At 41.1% G+C, this 21,846-nt stretch overlaps 1 protein-coding gene across 4 annotated transcripts in view; it reads right to left on the bottom strand.

The window, feature by feature from the left end:
- The window catches only part of ZMIZ1 (zinc finger MIZ-type containing 1), a 318,498-nt gene that overhangs the window by 98,064 nt on the left and 198,588 nt on the right, over window positions 1-21,846 (bottom strand). The window contains exon 1 of one of the 4 annotated variants that reach the window (XM_075841812.1): window positions 17,697-17,750. The exons of the other annotated variants lie outside the window; for them this stretch is intronic. The gene's annotated coding sequence lies outside the window, so the exon portion shown is untranslated. Of the gene's footprint in view, window positions 1-17,696; window positions 17,751-21,846 lie in introns of those variants that run through there. 4 annotated transcript variants of the gene reach the window in all.

Raw genomic sequence — 21,846 nt, 5'->3', positions numbered from 1 at the left:
GTCGTGGGACCCGCATCTATCTGACTTTTATGACACATCCTTTGGGTATGTCAAATGTCTCTGATGGGAAAATCCCTTTAAGGAAAACGTGCTAATCCTATATAAAAAATTTCTTTTTTTTTGTAAAATGTGATCCAAACTTTTAGTGGTTCTTTCATTCTTCAGTTGATTTGTCGTCTATTCCGTTTCTAAAATTCAGTTTATGTGAAATGACAGGACAGATAGGAGATGGGAGGCTGGTTACAGCCTGGCAAAAGAGTGACTACACCCTTTAAAGTTAGATAATGCAACACAAGTCTTGGTTCTTTCATTGTTTTGACCCCTTCAGCGTGCGCACCATCCACATTGGATAGATCTGCAACGCAGCGCTGAGCACTAACCGGATTAAAATCACAGATGCTGAGAGCGCTGGCATATTGCCAATCTCATTTTATGGAGAAAAGGACATTTCGGAAATTATTCTCCTATTGTACCACCCTCACTGCAACCAAAACATAGATCGCTAATACAAACGTACACAAATGTGCATCACCAGGAAATAAAAAAAAAAGGAAAAAGAAATTGAGGAATGTTTTAGTCCAAGATGATTTTCTGCCGCCGACATACTCATCTACATTTTTCACACTAACAAGATTTTCCGATCTTAAACCTGGCTTGAATGAATAGCGATTGTTCCCTTCTGGTTAGGAAGGTGCTGCATTTGCTCATACCCCATTCACTGGCCTAGAATCAGCCAGGCCTCAGATGGCTGTTTCCATGGTAACGTGGTTCATTCAATACAGGCACATAATGAAGACAATGTGTTTTCCATTTAGATGAGTTTTAGAAAGGAGAAAACAAAAAAAAAAAAGCTCGACCGTCCTCAGCACATAAGATTGTTAGGGAGACTATATACACACACAGATATATAGATATATATATATATATATATTTTTTTTTAAATATTTATTTCTTGGTCAAAGGCAAGGCAAAGTGTGGGCTTTTACATTCATTCTCGTCACTGGGGGAGAGATCTTCTGTTGGCATCGCCTTCCTTGCCCACCTCCTATGTTCTTACGGAGCATCCAAATTTTTGATAGATTAAAATTTTTTACGTGATTTGAGATTCAATGACCACCAAGGTTTGAGCATTTACCATCCACCCCACACATTGTTAAAACAGAGTAATATATTAATAATAATCAAAATAACATGCCTCCCAACTTTCCTCGAGCCAGTGGGGCAGTCCAGATTCCAGGCGCTGTCCCGTGAGGTTGGCGGCGGCATGTCCCGATTTCAACTGTATCTGCATCATTAGGACACAGATACAGATTATTACAGTGGTATAGCAGGTAGTCAAATTGCTCCCTGCTCCACCATTGACCCTGTGACGCCTGCCAGGGGCGGGTTGGCGCATACAGACCTGATGGAGTGATGTAATCACGCTTCCCAGTGCCGAGTCACACACAGCAAACACTGGAGGAAACCTGTCGAGGGATCTGCTCCATTCATTATAAGTATTTTATTATTTTTAGAAGGCACTACAGGGGCATCATACTTTGTGTGGGGGCATTATACTGTGTGGGGCAGTATGGGGAGAGGGTACTATTGGGGCATGATAGTGTGGGGCACTATGGGGGCATGATACTCTGTGGGGGCACAATAATGTAAGGGGGCACCATGTGGGCATGATACTGTGTGCAGTAAAACTCCTGGGCCACTGTGGAGAAATGATACTGTATGGGGGCACTATGGGGGCATGATACTGTGTGGGGGCACTATGAGGGCATGATACTGTGTGGGGGCACGATACTGTGTGGTGGGCACTATGGGGCCATTATACTAAGGGCGCACTATAGGGGCATCATACTGTGTAGGCGTACTATGTGGGAATCATACTGTATAGGGACACTATGGGGGCATCATTACTGTGTGCCATACAAAGAGGGCACTATGAAAGAGTGTGGGATCCAAAAGAGCACGATTACTGTTTGATACCCAAAGGAGGGCACTATTACTGTGTGGGGGCACAAAACGAAACGGAGTGTATATGGACAGGGATTGGGCGGGTGGTAGAGGCGTGAACCATTAATTTTAGAAACACGCTGCATGAGTTGAAAGTTGGGAGGTATGATATTTATTTTTATTATTGCTACATCAATGATCAGGCTAGTACATGTAAATTAGATAAAATATTTTATTTCCTATGGTCAAGCAAAAAATATTTCAATGGCAATTCCAATGGATCTATAAAGAAAAAGATCCATACTCTTCTGTAGCCTGACTTTGGACAAGGAAGTGTGGCCACAACGCAGTAGACTGAAAAAGTTAAAATTGTTCGAATGCAGAGTGTCTTGGAAATATTAATTAGACATCAGTATAAAGGACCGAGAATGATTTATTATTCCCACGCCCAAAAGGTTAGATAGTAGTGCTAGTAAATGATGAAGCAAATAATAATATTTGGTCAACGATCCCACGGTCACAAAATTTAGTTTTCGGTTGGCCCACGTGACTATGTTATGCTGTTCACTGAGCACTGGATAGGGAAATGCCCGGAGACTTGCAGATACATTTATCAAACAAGCCATAGTATCAATTTTTGAAGCATCATTGGTTTAATTGTCAAGACGGAGCTCTAGGGAGAATAGGAAGAGGACTTTGTATACACCTTCCTGCTATGTGGAGGAGACAGAAACACCTTTTATAATTCCCTGACCGTTAATGAGATCAAAATGAAACATGAAGTTTTAGTCATCACGAAAACACAGAGCGCCATATGCATTTAAACATAAGAGCAACAGTGAGTGGGGCACACGTGTACCGTGAATAAAACAGCGCTCAAATTATTATTGTGCCAAACTAAGCAGGTAAGAATTCTCTATCGTGATCTAACCCTTCACATATCGGCAGACACACACTGTAGTTACCCAATCTGGTCCACTGACAAGCAGCCAATGATCAAAGATCAAGCTTTAATTGCATTTTTTATATTTATTAAGTACTCTTTTGTATAAAAATGGCTCAAAGAGGAAGGGGGGGGGGGTCCCGCACTGGGAAACCCCATCTATGAAGTCCATATGGACAGGGGTTGTCTTCATAAGAAAACCCATTTGATGCATTCAAAATGGCAGTGTCCATTAAATGTTAGAAATAGGAGCTAAAAACAGAAAAATAAAAGTTGTTTTTTTATAAACTTTATTTACCGTACGTATCTTTTCCCCCAAAAAAAAGTAATAAAGAAAGACCACACACAGGTTAAGGAAGATAAACAGTACCCAACAATAAGATTCACAGTTTTGGGAGTGAAATAGGGAAAACAGAAAATATTAATGGCATGGGGGGGGGGGGGGCGGACAGGTTTTCTCCCAAGCGTAGGTTGAACTTGATGGATATATGTATTTTTTTCAACTGTACGAACTGTGTAACTATGTGACCACTTAAGGACACAGTGATTTTTTTCTGGATTTTTTCGTATTATGGCTGTCTCACAGGCAGCATATTAGTCCCCGAGTCTCATACGTGGCAGAACTGGGGGCACGGTTAGGCCCTTGGCTGCCACGGCAACTTTTCGGCACTCCGAGATCGCATCCCTATATAAAACCACTTAGGTGCTGCAGTCGATTGCTGTTAGAGCAGGGTGTCTGCTGTATAACACAGACCGCACCCGCAACTGATGGTGCGGACAAAGCTCCTATGCCCACTCCTTCACAGCGCCGTACTATGGTGGTCCGCGGGAACGACCCGGTTAAACGAATAACTGAGCAATTGATTTTATTTGCCGGTATAAAATGTAAACCAGTGACATAACAGCATTTCTACATTAAAAAAAACCAATTGTATCAGGATTGCAAATGGACTCCAAAGTGTATTCTTGTTCATACAGTGCAACAAAAAACGCCTAATGGTTCTGAAATTTGGTCACCACAATGCTTTGTAATGGGGTTGGCACCTAGATAAGCGAACTGACAACCACTGTAGGAAAATTTATATTCCATTCCTACCAGATCACAAGTAATAGAAATCATTCTACAATACAAATACTGCATTATCTGTAGTACCTCGTGGCGAGTTTGGGTCAAGTTACAATACTCCATCTTATTTTCAAAGGTCTTGAATACACTACAGGATAAAAAATAAAAAAAAGATGCATAAGGCAACTCTTGGAAGGTACCAATTCTCCTTTTGGAGATCCAGCTAGTAGAGTGTCTTAAAGGCAATCGGTGTGATAGGTGCAACTTTGTATTTACTTTTTATTAAAAATAATTTTAACTTTTTCAGTTATAGCGGCTTTGTATCCTGTATACAGAGCAGCTGTATCGTGCGTTGAAACCTGTATCCGTCAGGTCAGCGGGACTGACTGGTTCAGTGACAGCGGGTCCTGGGTTAAGTTTATAACTTAGATGTGATCGATTACAGGTGGATTCGTGAACACAGGACCCGCTGCCACTGAACCCGTCAGTCCCGCTGACCTGACTGATTCAGGTCTGAGCACACGATACAGCTGCTCTCTATACAGTATACAAAGCAGATGTATCTGAAAAAGTAATTTTTAATAAAAAAGTTGCACCAATCACGCTGATACACTCTTATTCAAATTAAAAAAATAGTTTTCAAAAGGTGTGCATAGCCTTGGAAAATGATTTGGGTTAATAGCTAAACCCCATCTTAGGACAGCATTGTTTCGGAGTTGTTGCTCTTCGTCAGTACAGAAGATGGTTCTGGTTGGCTGTAAAAAAAAAAAGACAACACCGGTACACCTCTGTCTTAAAACACTGACCCAACACAAACTCAGTAGGCTTGACAATCTCATGTAGGTGAACAAGACACCCGTACAGCCATCACTAGCGTCTTTAAGGTCGTAGCCGTTATGGTCACCCGCATTTGCGAGCCATGTTCCCATTAAAGTATAGGAGCATGGGGCCGTATTTTCAGTCCAATTTTTTGCGGGTCATTTCTACCGCCCAGACACCTTCCCATAAATACACGGGAAGGTGTCCGTGGGCCATAGGAATGAATGGATCAGTTATGGGTCCGTAATTGCAGATTAAAATTACAGTCGTGTGCATGGGGCCTTAGCAAGTGTTATCGCAGCAAGGTTAGAGAGGCAGCTTGCCTCTTCCTAGGCACGTCAAGTCCAATCAGATTCTTAATTGCATAGTTCTTGTCTAGGTATTTAGACAATGATAGATCATTCCCTCCAACAGCTCAATCATGCTATTCATCATCTGTTCCGATCTAATAGCTCCACTGTGAGCAGTCAACAGAAAAATGCTTACTACAGCACCCATAACGCTCCCAAAGTCTTCTGGATTTGAGCTGCAAGCTCAAGAGATTACACTTTCACACATACGTGCCTTCTATATGTTGTTAGAGAACCGATGCACAATTATTTTATCATCTAATATATAAGAAACAGGGAAAATTCCACTGATAACAGATTAAAGACCAAAAAGAGAACACTATGTAAAAAGTAAAAAAATAAAACCACCCATAAGCCAAAATATAAAAGAGTATAAAAAACCCAAGATCCACTGTAGTTATTGTAGGATAGCTCCATCGTCTATTTTATTTACTTGACTGCAAACGTAACTTGTTAAGAGAGAAAGACCTTTCGCAACTGCATTCTTTGCCCCAAAACATAAAGCCAGTTAGCTGGATTTTAACCATTTTGCAGGTTTATTTTACGGCGCAGTGAGCACCAAACATTTCTTAAGTGCAGGAGGGAGGAGAGAACAGAGGATCCACTTCAACCATCTTTTCAGCCCGCAGCAAACAGGAAACATGTTGTTTTTCATATTCCCGTTCCTACCTTTAACCCCTTCCCAGCAGGCCATCATGTGCATGTGGCATCCTATTCTCTTCATTCATGCTAAAGTAATTAGGAACACGCAAAAGGAGAATTAACATGTGACTGCTTGAAGCTTCAGTTCATGTTCTGGACATCCGTGTTCACGAGTAAACAGAGCCACATGAAGAATACAAAATATGCTCAACTTCTTAAAGGTTACTTAAGGGTCACATTAGGTTTCACATCACAGTCGTTGGAAGGGTTATATTTCCAAGGAAAGACTGGTTTTGTGAACAAAATGCAGAACCCGTCTGAAAACTGCTCTACAGAGACGCTGGTGTCACTTTTTTACAAGTCGAAAATGGAAAAGAAGAGCCAGAAATTGTAGCCGTCTGTTCACACATACCTCACTAATAAAATGCCACGGTTTACAGATAGTTAACATGGACAGTAACGTGTGCTACATATAAAGTGGAGTGTCTGTTAAAACCACGCAAGAAATTGTAGACAAATGGTTCCACTAGTAAATCCAAGACCATATTTACCACTAGGCACTGGAGGTCTAGTGCCTAGGGCGGCAGCTGGTGCCTAACAAAATATAATTAATTTATTTTAAAAAAAAATCTGCCTTTTCCTTGCCTCCTGACAGACTACTGATTGGATCTGGTGTCTTTTTTCCTTGGGTAGTTGACAGGGATGGATCATTCTAATGTGGGTAGCACAGGCTGGTGATGGAGCTGGGCAGTGCTTGCTTCGTGCTGCGGTTGTGAACTTTGTAGCTGCAGCTGACGAATAAAGTGTGAAGCTTCAGCCCCTGCTGACTGCTCTCCACCAATCACAGGACTGACTTTACAAGAGCAGCACCGCTGCAGGATCATGGTCTGCTGTTCACTTTATTATGGTATGTTGTACATTTATGGGGGCTAGGGGAGGTTTGTTTGAATAGTTTCATGTGGCACAGTCTTGAGGTACTCAACGGGGGTAATGAGGTTGAAACCCCTGCTGTGAACCATCACTCCAAGCTGCACATTTCATCCCCACTCCTCTCCTTTTCCTACGGTACAGCAGAGCTCCATTAGCTGCTGTTACAGTACAAACAGAAAACTCAGTAGTCAGGACTGGAAGGGGCCTGAGAGCAAGACATAGGAGTAAAGGAAGCTCTTAGCCCCCTCTTGTACCCCTTCAGTCAGTTTCATTAGTTCTGGACCCCCCCTCCCCAATGTTCTGATGGTGATGGCATTGATCCAACCATCTGCACAAAAAGTAAGTGTGTTTGTAATGAATGTATATCATGTGTAACGTGTGCATATCGTGTGTGTGTGTATATATGTGTGTGTGTGTATATATGTGTGTGCGAGTGTGTAATATGTGCACATAATTAGTGTGTGTGTGATATGCATATAATGAGTATGTGTGTAATGCGTGCATATAATGTGTGTGTGTGTGTAATCTATGCATATACAGTAATGGGTGTGTGTACGTGTGTGTGTAATGCACGCATATCATCAGTATATTTGCATAATGCACGCGTATTATATGTGTGTAATCAGTACATGTGTGTAATAAATATGTAGTGTATGTTCAGTGCTGTATTCTAAAATTGAAATTTATTTTATGGTGGTATTATTAATTAGTACTGTATGGTGACTTTATTCATTAGTTCTGTATATACTAAGTTTGGTTCATTAGGAACGAGAGAGGTTTTGTGGCCATACTTTAATACAGACTCCAAAATGCAGCCACATTACGGATGCCTGACGTGGCCTACATGAGCCTTTGATATTATTGTGAGAAATGGATGAGAAAACCATTGAGCTTTGTGTTCTATTGGGGACTAGGAATAGAGGAGACCAGGCCATTAGGATATTTGAATTTGATGAGGGACGTGGAAGAGAACAACTTCGCACACCACAACACCATATGTGAACTAAAGGTCCTATTACATGAGCCATGAAAACGAGTGCCGATCAACGAGGCAGCTGGTTGATCGGCGCTCCTTGGCTCCTTTCACAAGGAGCAATGATTTGGTTATGTATGGGTATGTACAATCATTACTACGATCGTTCGTCCCCATACATTACAATACGTCGGCGATGTGCTGCCGGCAACGATAATACTTTTGATACATAAACGAGAAGATCAGCCGACGAACGAATGTTTGCTTGTTCATCGGCTGTTTGTTGCCCTGTTTATAAATGAGAATTAAACTGGGGACGAGTGTTTATATAAACGCTCATTTTCCCGATAATTGTCCCATGTAAAAGGGCCTTTAGCCTCTGGAATAGGGCGTGAGCCCAAAAGTTCCTAGGGCAGCATGAACTCTAAATACGGTCCTAAGTCAACCTACCATATTACTTGAAGAGCAAATGCATTTAGGGTACATTTATTAAAGAAGCACCATGGTAATAGTATGTATAAAAGGAATCTAAATTTTACTTAAAGAGGCTCTGTCACCAGATTCTCAAATCCCTATCTCCTATTGCATGTGATCGGCGCTGCAATGTAGATAACAGTAACGTGTTTTTTTTTTTAAAAAAACGTTCATTTTTGGCCAAGTTATAAGCTATTTTATATATATGCAAATGAGGTTTGAAATGGACAACTGGGCGTTTTTTTTCTCGTTATGTCCAACTGGGCGTGTATTGTGTTTTTAACTGGGCGTGTTTACGTGTATGACGCTGACCAATCAGTGACCAGTCAGCGTCATACACTCATCTCCATTCATTTACACAGCAGCGATGTGCAGCCACATACACAGAGATTAACGTTACTGCAGTGTCCTGATAATGAATACACATGAAATCCAGCCTGGACGTCATGTGTACTCAGAATCCTGACACTTCTGAATCTTTTCTGTGAGATTTCCAACAAGAGAAACGAAATCTCGTTTACCTCCGTAATCTCGCGAGATTTCGTTTCCCTTGCTAGAAATCTCAAAGAAAAGAGTCAGAAGTGTCAGGATTCTGAGTACACATGACGTCCAGGCTGGATGATCATGTGTATTCATTATCAGGACACTTGATTAACGTTAATCTCTGTGTATGTGGCTGCACATCGCTGCTGTGTAAATGAATGGAGAGGAGTGTATGATGCTGACTGGTCACTGATTGGTCAGCGTCATACACGTAAACACGCCCAGTTAAAAACACAATACACGCCCAATTGGACATAACGAAAAAAAAACGCCCAGTTGTCCATTTCAAATCTCATTTGCATATATATAAAATAGCTCATAAGTTGGCCAAAAATGAACGTTTTTAAAAAAAACAAAAAACGTTACTGTTCTCTACATTGCAGCGCCGATCACATGCAATAGGAGATAGGGATTTGAGAATCTGGTGACAGAGCCTCTTTAAGAGTTTTCTGGTTTAGAAAATAACATTTTGAAATGCCGCATTCGGATGGGCACCATGTTTGATTTCCCCTGTGATCGCACTGCAGGGGAATGGAACACTTGATGCCAAGTTTTCCCCCATCTTACAGTTGATTGCTGGTGGTCCCAGTAGTGAGACATCCTGTCACAATCGTTTTATTTTGGGGACTCATAACAAAAAATTATAAGTAAATCCAGAAAGGACTCCATATACTTATTAAAGGGGTTATCCAGGATTATAAGAAGGATCTGCTTTTTTTCCCGTAGAAACAGTGTCACGGCTGTCCATGGGCCTTGTGTGGTAGTGGAGCTTATTCCCATCCAAGTGAATTGGATTGAACGGCAACACAAGACATAGCCCAATGAACAAGAGGGGTGCTGTTTCTGGAAAACAAAACAGGCAGATCCTTTTTCCTAATCCCTTTCGACAAATTCTGGTGTCTATCAAAGACTTTGCAACATGGACATCCGGTGTATAAAACGTACAAACCAAGGCAGAGTGTGTGCAACATTTTCCACTGCATTGCTTGATTCTCTGCTGGATCATAATGTGAAGCAAGCTATAAAAATAAATGTTGAACTTATCAAGTCAATTTAATAAATACTTCGGTTTGTTTTTCTAAGGAAAAGTCAACCTATTGTCTCAAATGTTTCTTAAAACCACACATTACTGTCTTCATAGCTCAATATGCTGCACTGGATCCAGAGGGAAGACAGCACTCTGGAGAATCACATTAATCTTACCATCAACTCCAGCAGCACAACTTGGAATGGCTTGTTAGCTGATGAGGTCTTTAAGCTGCTCACAGGCTCTGTAACTAGACACCTCGAAACCCGCTACTGATAATGCCTTTGTTCTGTCTTCCAACTAACGCAAGAGTTTTCTCATTGTAGTTCCTCAAAGAATCAGTCTGTTAGAGCACTCACAACTGCTGAAGCACAAAGAGTGGCCCGATCTTGTACTCATGGCCCGATCTTGTACTCCAGCACAATGATGATAAGCTTCTGCACTAAAACTGCTAACACTTCAAGCCTAGGTGACTTTTCAGAATAAATTGTCATAGGTGTGTACTTGAGGAATAACAAGATTGCTGCCTTTATATGACTTGTATGTTGAATTATTTAGCAGTTTTCCCCTCTGCATCTCTAATTCTCAGTTATCTCAAAACGAGTGGGTGGATCCTAATGGCTATATGTATCTATCGATCTATCTCAAATATAGAAGCTGCAGCAGCATGGAGGAGACTATACAGCAGTAATGAGCAGTGTAGCTGAGAATGCAGCATTAGATAAAACACTTACCAGAAGCTGCAGCACATCTGTGTGTGTCTGTCTCTCATTCTGCTCCTTCTCCCAATAGACTCCTATAAGCAGCATATGTGTCTCTCTAACTCTTGCTCCCCTCCCCTCTCCATAGACTTCTATGGGCAGGCTGTGAAGAGACACGCCCCCACTTTATGCAGTTCGTCTCCTCTGCTCTGTAACTGGGGATGGATTTTTCTTGACGACAGTGGGTGGACAGCAGATTACAGGAAGGGAGACACCTAGTAGAAGTAACTAAATTTTAACAGTTAGGCCCCATGCACACGGCCGTAATTTCCATCCGTAATAAAGACATTTGTACTCGCCCATATGGGCGCTTCCGCAATTGCTGCCAGCTACGGATGTTTATTTGTAGCCATCAGATCCATATTTGCGGACAGTAAAATCCCTGAGGGTATGTTCACACGATGAGAGGCATTTACGTGTGAAAAGACAGACTGTTAACAGCTGCCTCGTTTCACACGTAAATGCTCCTCCTCGTAATTTACGAGGGGTCTGAGACGCTCGTAAATCTTGAGCTGTGCTTCATTGAGTTCAATGAAGAACAGCTCAAATTACGTGCCAAAGAAGTGCCCTGCACTTCTTTGCCGAGGCAGTCCATTTACGCGTCGTCGTTTGACAGCTGTCAAACGACGACGCGTAAATTACAGGTTGTCTGCACAGTACGTCGGCAAACCCATTCAAATGAATGGGCAGATGTTTGCCGACGTATTGCAGCCCTATTTTCAGACGTCAAACGAGGCATAATACGCCTCGTTTACATCTGAAAATAGGTCGTGTGAACCCAGCCTTACGGTTGTGTGCAAGAGGCCTAAGTAAATTACAAAGTTGATCTACATATATCAGGTATACTATATACTTGTTTGAAAAGTTAGTGTCCATATAAATGCTTCAAACCCACCAGGACCAACCTCAAAAACAATGAACCAGAATTTCCCCTTATCTTTTGTTTAACCCCTTAAAGAACAGCCCAATTTGAGTTTTTTTAATTTTAATTTTTTCCTCCCCGACTTCCAAAAGCCGTAACTTTTCTATTTCTTCAATGACATAGCCATATGAAGTCTTGTTTTTTGCGGGAAAAGTTGTAGTTTTTCATGGCACCATTTATTGTACCGCATAATGTACTGGGAATCTGAAAAATATATATATTTGTGGGGTAAAATGGGCAAAAAACTGCGATTACACCATATTTTGCGGGGTTTTGTTTTTACGGCGTCCATCAGGCGGTAAATACTACATATTCACCTTATTCTACAGGTTGATACGATTACAGCGATACCAAATTTATATGTTTTGTTTTATGTGTTCCCACTTCTAAAAAAAGAAAACTATTTGCTAAAAAAAAAAAAATTTTGTGTCGCCATATTCTGAGAGCCATAACTTTATTTTTCCATCAATTTAGAGAGGTGTGAGGGCTTGAATTTTGAGGGGCGAGCTGTTCGTTTTCACCGATACCATATTGGAGTACAAGCGACTTTTTGATCACTTTTTATTCCTTTTGTTTGGCGAGCTAAAGTGACCAAAACACAGCAATTTGCATGTTTTATATATTTATTTTTTTTACGCCGTTCACCGAGCGGGTTAAATAACACTATATTGTGATAGTTCTATCTTTTACGGACGCGGTGATACCAGTTATGTTAACTTTAATTTTTTTTAACATTGTTTTATGGGAAAAACGGGAAAAGGTTTTTTTTTTGAACTTTTAATATATATATATATTTTTTTAAACATTATAAAAATCTTTATATAACTGAAGCAGCGATCGTTGGATCGCTGGCATGATATACTGCAATACTAATGTATTGCAGTATATCGTGATTCTGACAGTGTCCTTTGAAGCCCTACTGGAGGCAGGGCTCCAAAGGAGTACAAAGATGGCAGACCTGGGGGCATTTATTAAGCCCCCAGGCTGCCATAACATCCATCGTCACCGCCCAAACCCGTCGTGGGGGGGGGGACGCGATTCATTGTTTGAGGGGGCCCTGATACCATATTTTTTCCAGGGCCGTCCAAAAGGTCACATGGCCTGGCTGCGGTCGTGCGACTTTGTCCCCTGTTCTAGTGATTGGTGAGGAGAAGACCTCAGAAGACAGATCCACACCGATCTAACATTTTTTCACCTACTCAGTGTAAAGGTGAAAAAATATTTTTGCCTGGGGTTTTCCAAACTCCTACAGGCTCTAAATTATTGACAAAAAGTTATGCACTTCCCTTTAAAACTCCACTTTACTATTTCTTACAAATTTTTTGGGGGTTTGAAAGCCACGAAAATCTGAAAGATCATGCCTTCCCTTGAGAATTTGGAAGGGTTCCAAAGACTGAACACAGAGCGAGCTTTCCTCCTTTAATTCCAATATGTCTTGCTTAGGAGATTTGCTGCTTTAATAGAGAAACCCGAAAGCTCGCAAACACGGAGGGCAAAATCTAAATCCTAATGTAAACCTGCGGATGAAAGTTGTTACATTGTTTTCATTAGCTGTAACAGACGGTCTCAACACCTCAAATCGCTCAGCCGCTTCATTCCCCACTTAAACACACTTATAACATTAGAATTCTGTTCTTTCACCAATTTTATTTTTATTTTTTTACCATTAAAACACCTGTAAATTATCGGTTTATCCAAAGATCACACATACTAGGAGCTCGATATGAGCCGAATGGTGGCAACTTAACTTAATGAGAAGTCTCTTCCATGTCAGAGGTCTGAAAACAGACAGACACATAAAAGATTCGAAAAGCCTCTGGTTAACAGAAATGCATTATAGCAATGAGGACATTTCACAAAGAAGTCGGTGCAAGATGTTTATGCCTTACTTCCGAAACGGATAACATGCAAGTAAAGGTCTGAAAAACTACATCCTAAATCGGTGGTCACAGAACAGCATTGATCCTCTTGAAGTTCTACGAAATGTATTCTATATCCCAGTCGTTTTCTAAACCTAGCTATAGCTAAGGGTATATTCACATGCGAAAAGTGTTGTTGCAGAAACTTCTTCATATGAATGGGCCCTGCAGAAATCCATGCACATGCTGCATAAATAACCCCATTAAAATTACTGGAACGGATTTTTAGTCTAAATACATTTTTACAACAAATCTGCTGCGTGTGAATAGGCGCTTACGCGTTTTTCAAAGCTTTATGTATTTTAAAAGATATCGATAAACCGTTGTAAGACGATCTTGCGGATTTTTCTGTAAGGCCTACAGGGATATTTTCAGGATCAGACTGGCCCATAATGCAACAAGGTCCTAAATGCCCAGTCGATAAAAAACCCCATTAAAAGTGTAGATGTTCTGTATAGGGTGGTCCCAAACAACCCCAGTCCAACAGTGGATGTTTTACAGATGGACTACAAAAGGTGGACTGCCTGTTACATATCCACACATGGGGCTTTGTATTCCTGTATTTATTTTTCTATATTATATGACAAAGAATAAGGTCTTTTCTTGTGTGTTTTATGAGGCACATCCTTTTAACATAATGCGGGGACTAGACACCTGCGCGTTGTTTAATGGATGCACCCACCACAGATCGGCTTCAGACAAGACAAACACAGCCTCCGAAATCACGCAGCCTCATTAAGTCACACTGCATCCGGATGTACCCGCTTGGATGAAGTATTTAGGCGTGCACAAATCTGAGGTTACAGGATCCAGAGGAGAGAGGGAAAGCAAAGCGCACACTGCAGCAGTTAGATGGGGGTTGAAGCTAAAACACTGAAATTTGGACGCTGATTGGCTTGAAAGATGGAAAATAACAAGGCTCAATTTGACTCTCCACCCAGTTTAGGCCATCCAAAAAGTAGGGAAGCAGAAACAAAACCACTGCACGATCCTAAAACGGACAGCAGCAAGGAAAGTCAATGCGGCACATTAACCCCTTTAGGCCTCCTGCACACAGAATGTATATGCAGCATGCTCTGCTTTCCGTGTGGGAAATGTTTTCTATATGAATTTTAGGTAAAAACCGGTTAAAAAAAAAAGGGATTCTCACAAAAACGGTTCTTGATTTTTTTTTAAAATTATTCTACAGGGACCACAGACCACAAATAATGGCATATAAATAAAAGCATAAACATAGATACATGTACATACCATAGACAAGCACAAACATACCACAGTGCACCCATAACAGAGGAGAAAACGTTGGAGATTTGTTCTTTAGAGTTGGCCGGAGTACTCAGCATGCAGGAGTGCTCCTGGTCGAACCATTATTTTGGTGAAGGCAGATGCATCATATGAGTTAGGCCCTGTTCACACATTCCGTCTAGAATTTTGAGGCAGATTTTGACCAACCTGCGCACCGTTTGCTGCGTTTTCCAGCCGTGTCCATTGAGCGCCGCGGGCATAAAAAACAAAAAAAAAAGCTCTCTCTCTCTAAGGTCAATGGGAGGTCAGAGACAGAAACGCCCGAAGAAAGGGCATGTCGCTTCTTTTTCCCACGAGCGTAAAAAAACCGCCTCCCATTGAAATCAATAAGAGGCGGTTTAGGATGTCTTTTGCCGAGGTTTCCGCTAACAGGGCCTTAGACTGAATATCAGGCACATGGACCAGGTGAACATCACTACATTTAAACATAGCGGCCCAGTGAAAAAAATAAAAAATAATTGAGAACAATGACGTAATGGCAGGAGCTGAACAATAAAGCCAGTGTCTATGGGCATCTTATGAATAGAGTGTCATATTCAGATCCATATCTAAGAGGTGTGAAAAGTACAGCGAGGAAAGAGCGGGGCTTAAGTATAAGGGCTCAATCTGAAAAGCAAGTCAGGTGTGCAGAGAAAGCGAGCATCAATTCTACACATCTCATGGAGCCTTTACCGTATAGATATCTAGCTATGCTTCAACCTTGCATAAGGAAACTATACGAGTGCTTATAGGCCATATTCACACACGGTGGATTTGTTGGGGATTTTTGGTCAGGATTCTGAAATGAGCAACAATGTGCAGTATAATTAATGCAGGTGTATGATGTTTTACAAAACCCCTTTTGCTTGGTGGGGGAAACAAATCTTCGCGGATTTTCAAATCCACAGCATGCCGATAGGTTGTTGATTTCTTATGTAGTTTGTAAATTTCACCCTACATGTGAACAGATTACTGTAAACAAATGCAACCTTTACGTTCTGTTAAAGGGTTCTTTCAAAGTTTATAAAAAAAGGATCTGCGTTTTTTTATTATTATTTTTTCTCCCCCCTCAAAACAGCGCCATTATTGCCCATGTGCAGTGTGTAGAATTGGCGCTCTTGCAATACCAGGATATGGACAAGTGTGGGGCGGTTTCTGAGGGGGGATGGAAAAAAAAAAAAACAGACTATTTTATTTGTTATCTCAGACAATCTCCGTAGTGTTATGTGCAATGATGGGAAGGCTGGATACACGCAACAGTTAAAATGGTCAGTGGGTTTTGTAATATGAGAATCCACTCCTAGTGGCGCTATTTACAGGGGGATGGGACACCATCTAGAGGTGGGTGCAACACTATCTACACGGGCATTGTGGCACTATCTACATGGGCACTGTGTGGGACAATATAAAGTGGACAACGTGGCACTATGTGGGCGCTATCTATATTGGGCACTATCTACAGGGGCATTGTGGCACTATCTATATGGGAATTGTGGTGTTTTCAGGGGGGTTGGAACAATGGCAGAGAAAAACAGATGACAAACTGCCGTAAAAAACGATCAGACGGCCAGGAAATAGATAAAAATTTGGAGAAAAACATTTGTGTGAATGTAGCCTAAACCTTTCCGATTTCCGCTATTGGTAGCATTTTAGATCAATAAAGGCTATGTTCACACGCTTACTAAAAAACGTATGAAAATACGGAGCGGTTTTCAAGGGAAAACAGTTCCTCATTTTCAGTCGTTTATTTAGCAACTCATGTTTTTTCCCGGCCGTTTTTGGAGCGGTTTTTCTATAGAGTCAATGAAAAACGGCTGAAGAAGTGACATGCACTTCTTTTTCCCGGCCGTGTTAAAATTGGCTGTGTAAAAAAACAAAAACGGCCCATCGGTACAGAACGCCGTTTTTCCCATTGAAATCAATGGGCAGATGCTTGGAAGCGTTCTGCTGCCGATTTTTCGGCCGTTTACAGACGAAAATAAGCCGTGTGAACATACCCTAACAGTTATTACAAACTGTATTTATTTATTACTATGAGATTTTTATATAAAACGATTGCTTGTCTTCTAAAAAAAACTTGACAGCATGACTGCATAATCAGAACACAAAATCCTTAAAGGAGTATTCCCAAAATCATAAATTATCACCTATTCACAGGATAGGTGATCATTTCCTGCTAGCAGGGGGCCGCACCGTTAAGACCCCCACCAACAGTGTGAACGGGAGTCTTGAACCACCAGATCCTCCTCACTGCACCCCTCACAGTAAGCAGAACCTTAATTGGAGCGTCAGTCAAGCATGCGTGTGCCACTCCAATGTACTCGGCTGTTTACGTCATTCCCACAGACTTAAAATGGAGCAGCAGCCCACACGCTCACCTGTGGCTTCATTCAATGTCCTCACTGCAAAGGATTTGGGGGGTAAGGGACCCCCGTTCCTGCGATCCGTGGGGATTCAAGCAGTGGGGCCCCCAGTGATCAAAAACTGATCATCACCTATCCACAGGATAGGTGATAATTTATGATTTTGGGAAAACCGCTATAAATGTACAACCCCCTTAGATCCAATAGAAGATCCTTCAGAGACAAATCACTTCTCAGATGAGGAAGAAGTTGTACCACAAGGGAAATCAGCTTTTCACATATAAACATAAAAAACAGTATTAGGAAAAATAACGCTACCTCAGGCGCACTCCACATAAAAGGCTCCATCATTCTGGGTTTACAAAAAAGTGCGTACCCCTATGAAAGCTCAGGCCGACGTAAATTTTTACACGCCGATTTGTCCCGCTACATGTGGATTCCAAAACCCCATTCACAAGTATTGTACTGTAGTTCGCTGCGCATTTGTGGTGCGGAAGACTAGTCGTGTTTTGCGGTATGGACTATTATTGCTGGTGGAAAATATCAAGGTCATTGAGGACTTTTAATATTTTCTCCCAAATTTCTCTGATTTACAGTCTTCATCACAAGATTTGCCTCCAAATTAAGGGTGTGGTGTGTTAATAGAACACTATGGCCACGGGTATATTAAAACCTTCTCGGAGAAGAATGCTACAAATATTGTGGCATTCGTACAGTTAACGTAAACCCCACTAACCTCGAACGTTCAGCTACTGAGCTGAACAGCGTTTAGCAAGCTCCAGAGCATGTCAACTCCTTGCTGATTATGTCATTTACTTCTGGAAAAAGAAAAAAAAATTAACCTCCACTATCCTTTCAATCCTGCATCCGGCATAACAAATCTCAGTGTAAGAGTCCGCAGACCCACACTACTTTATTATATGAAAGCTCTTAAAACCTCAGTAGAACATGAAAAAATATATTTTATGATCACCACTAGCTAGTTCATCACTCCCACAGGCAAGGAGGGGTAAAGCAGGTAGAGGATAAAATTGATCACAGACAGACAGCTGATCCCACCAGCATGTCTATTGACTTCAGGAGTTTCTGATTTATGACTGCATCTCTGCTGGGAAGTTGATCCAATGTATCATTGTCCTTTACAGCGCTGAAATGGGTTAAGTAGGAAGCCCAGGAATAGGTGGGGGTTGTTTGCAGTGTAAAGTCTTTTAAAAGGTTTTCAAAAAGGGAGACAAAATGAATAGCATCTGCAGCTTGCCTCCGCCTCGGACCTTCGCTCCCTCCCTCTCTAGAAGGTGCTGCAAAACAACTATATCAGGTTGATGTAAGGGGAAGGATCCTCTGCTCCTAAATCTTATAAATTCTTGGATTATACTTCAGATCCAAACCTCAAAGTGGTGGAAGAGGGTGGGCATTGAATGGAAAAAAAATGCTAAAGGAGGTGAAAATATAGCACATGAACCATAAATAAATCAGAAATGTCAATAGACTTATTAAATCGAAATGAAATTAAAGACGACCTGTCACCTCTCCGGACACGGCTATAAGGCTGGATTCACACGATCATGTACAGAACGTATTTCGGCCGCTAATCCCGGACCGAACACAGTGCAGGGAGCCGGGCTCCTAGCATCATAGTTATGTACGATGCTAGGAGTCCCTGCCTCTCCGTGGAACTACTGTCCCGTACTGAAAACATGATTACAGTACGGGACGGTTGTCCCGCAGCGAGGCAGGGACTCCTAGCGTCGTGCATAACTATGATGCTAGGAGTCCGGCTCCCTGTAGTGTGTTCGGTCCGGGATTAGCGGCCGAAATACGTTCCGACCATTACGGACGTAATGTGCTCGTGTGAATGCAGCCTTATAGTAAAAAATTGTATTCCCCATAAAACAACAATTCTGGAGCATCTTTTCTTAGAACTCTGCAATGTGCCGTTACTCTATTATTCCTCCTCAAAATGTATAACCAAATTGACAACTGGGTGTTACCTTATCAAAGGGGTATGTTTACACCGAGATGTCAATTTATTCATACAATTCTAGGAGGAATAACAGAGGAATAGCAAAACGTAGAGTTCTAAGGAAAGATGCTCCAGGATTGTTATTTCATGGGGAATACAATTATTTACGAAAACAGACATGTCCGGAAAGGTGACAGGTCCTCTTTAATGAATGACTTGTATATGCATCAAGTCAAATGAAACCTGTACGTGGCAGCGTATGTTAAGTGCATGCTGAACGACTTACCAATAATCGTATATTGTCATTAACACTATCAGTACCAGTTACCGATGTTTTCATATTATGTAAAGAGAAGACCAATTAGATGACCCTAGTTACCTACATAATTCATTTTGATGTAATGGTGTGAGATGCAGGTCAGACATGGGCAATTTGGTTATTCTTCACTAAGGCACTTCTCACTGTAACCTTCAACTGACCTTTCTTAAAAAGAAACCCCCGGAATAACACCCAGCCCAGCTGCGTATTGATTTCAGAGGGAATGTGAACAGATTTTACAGCTGTCTTATCTATCAGTCTTAAAGAAAGGATAGATTACGTAAAGTCTTCGATTTGCGGGGGTTTTATTAATCCAATAAAGTATTAATAAAATAATTATTAATAATAATAATAATAATAATAAATAACTAATTAATAAAGTCAATGAACCCACACCTAAACCCATAGACATTTCATTTCTGTCGGCAGCATTCACAAACAAGTGTTGCTGTCAATAGTAAAAATCCAGATCTCCCGATACGGTTTATCTCAAAAGAGATAAGTGGCGTCCTGCTCCCGCAGCGGCGCTAAACACGAATGTTATTGGAGGCAATGCGTCAGAACAATATATGACCAAAAACTGTATAAAGTGAATGGAACACCACTAGGGGAACACTGGCTGCAGTCATACTCTATGAAAATCACCAGAAAAATATTGGCTAACAACATAGAGAGCATGCTCATATTTTTATAGCTTTTTATATTGGGTTTTTTTGTTTGTCGCCAACAAAATAATCCAATTTGGAAATTATAATTTTTTTTAGCCAGAAGTTGGGATTTTGTATCGGGATAGTTTCTTTACCAATTTCCCTAGATAGTTGGCTTAAACTGTCGATATTCATTATAACAGATTTTTACCTACTATTTAGGGTGACCGTATCAGGATACAGATTGTGTCCACTGTGTGCATCATCTTCTGTGGATCAGAAATGTACGGCGAGTGATTCATCAGACCACCGATGAACAATGGGCGATTTGATAAGTTACGCAATGTGGATTGGATGGTTATTTCCATCACGACAATCCTCACTGCAGGCAGGAGAGGTTGATTGAAGTGAACCGCGATATGATAACAGTAGAGCAAACTTTTTCTCTATCTCCTATAGACTATAAAAGGGATTAAGTGCCCATGTCCAGCCACCTCTCACCTGAAAACAGGGGGCAGTGAATGTAATGTACTGTTCTCAGGTGGAGTCAAGGATACCAGAGTGTGGCAGCAGAACCAAAGGTGTTAGCATTTCCATATTGTATTTCTGTTCTCATGGATTCATAACCCTCTGAGGGGAAATCTAGACTACGACTCAAGTTGAGCAAGAATAACACAAAGTGTGAATTTGACTCAATGCACAGAAAAACCTAGACGTTTTATTCTGATACAACAGACAAGTTGACCGTCTCCCTTTACAGCTTATAAGGTCGAATTTGGAATATGTCGATACAGAAATTTAATTTGCTTGATCGTGTAAAGCAAACTATAAGTGGAAACACGTTATTTTCTGACCGTAAAGTATTATTTTGATTAAACAGATTTATACTTTTCTCTAATTCCAACTTTCTACTACATTATTAGATGATATTACACGGTGTGAATGGAGAAAAAGACTATGATTGATAGCTTCGAGAGAACAAATGTGCTACTGTGACCAATACACTACTCTGAAATAACGGAAAATACGAAATCCTCTAATAATGTACTAAACGTTAACATATGGTCACCAAGCATTGACATTGTAATCTACTGCCGCAATGGCAGTGAACTGAAATCCTGCTTTAAGGATAGGATATGCTCATGTATGTCAGAATTGTCATAGGATAATGGGTGAGGGGCAATTACCCAGGTGACTCCACCACCCAGTTACTTCTACTTCTTAAAACATACTCCAAGCAGCAGGACATGGATGTTTAAAAAGTTTACTTTCAACCTGAAGCGACCTTTGGGGTGTGTGACCTGTGCGGTCGCACTGGTCACTACTGAAGAAGGTGCCACAAGTCCGTATGGCCTGGGCACATGGAGCTTTCATCACTGATGCCAAAACCTTTGGAAAGGCAGCTGCACTGAATCACGCTACAGTTTGGTCCAAAAGTATTTGGACAGTGACATAATTTTCCTAATTTAGCCTCCGTACACCACCACAATGTATTCAAAACAAAGCAATCGAGATGTGAACGAAGTGTAAACTTTCAGCTTTAATTCAATAGGGGTTTAACAAAAATATTACATAACAGATTAGGAATTACAGCCATTTTTCACAGTCCCTCCATTTTCACAGGCTCAAATGTTATTGGACAAACTAATATAATAAATATAATGATTATTTGTAATACTAGGATGCAAATCCTTTGCCGTCAATGACTACCTGTAGTCTGGAACCCATGCACGTCACCAAATGCTGTTTCCTCCTTTGATGTGCTATGCCAGACCTTTACTGCTGCCGCCTTCAGTTGCTACTTATTTGTGGGACTTTCTGCCTTCAATTTTGTTCTCCGTAAGTGAAAAGCATTGATCGGGTTGAGGTCAGGTGGCTGACTTGGCCATTGAAGAATATTTAATTTGTTTGCCTTAAGAAGCTCTTGGGTTGCTTTCGCTGTATGTTTTGAGTCATT

This window comes from Rhinoderma darwinii, chromosome 11 (genome assembly GCF_050947455.1).
Source record: "Rhinoderma darwinii isolate aRhiDar2 chromosome 11, aRhiDar2.hap1, whole genome shotgun sequence".
In the NCBI taxonomy this organism is placed as follows: domain Eukaryota; kingdom Metazoa; phylum Chordata; class Amphibia; order Anura; family Rhinodermatidae; genus Rhinoderma; species Rhinoderma darwinii.
The sequence above is the reverse complement of the archived record's forward strand: the minus strand, read 5'-3'. Positions and strand labels throughout refer to the sequence as shown.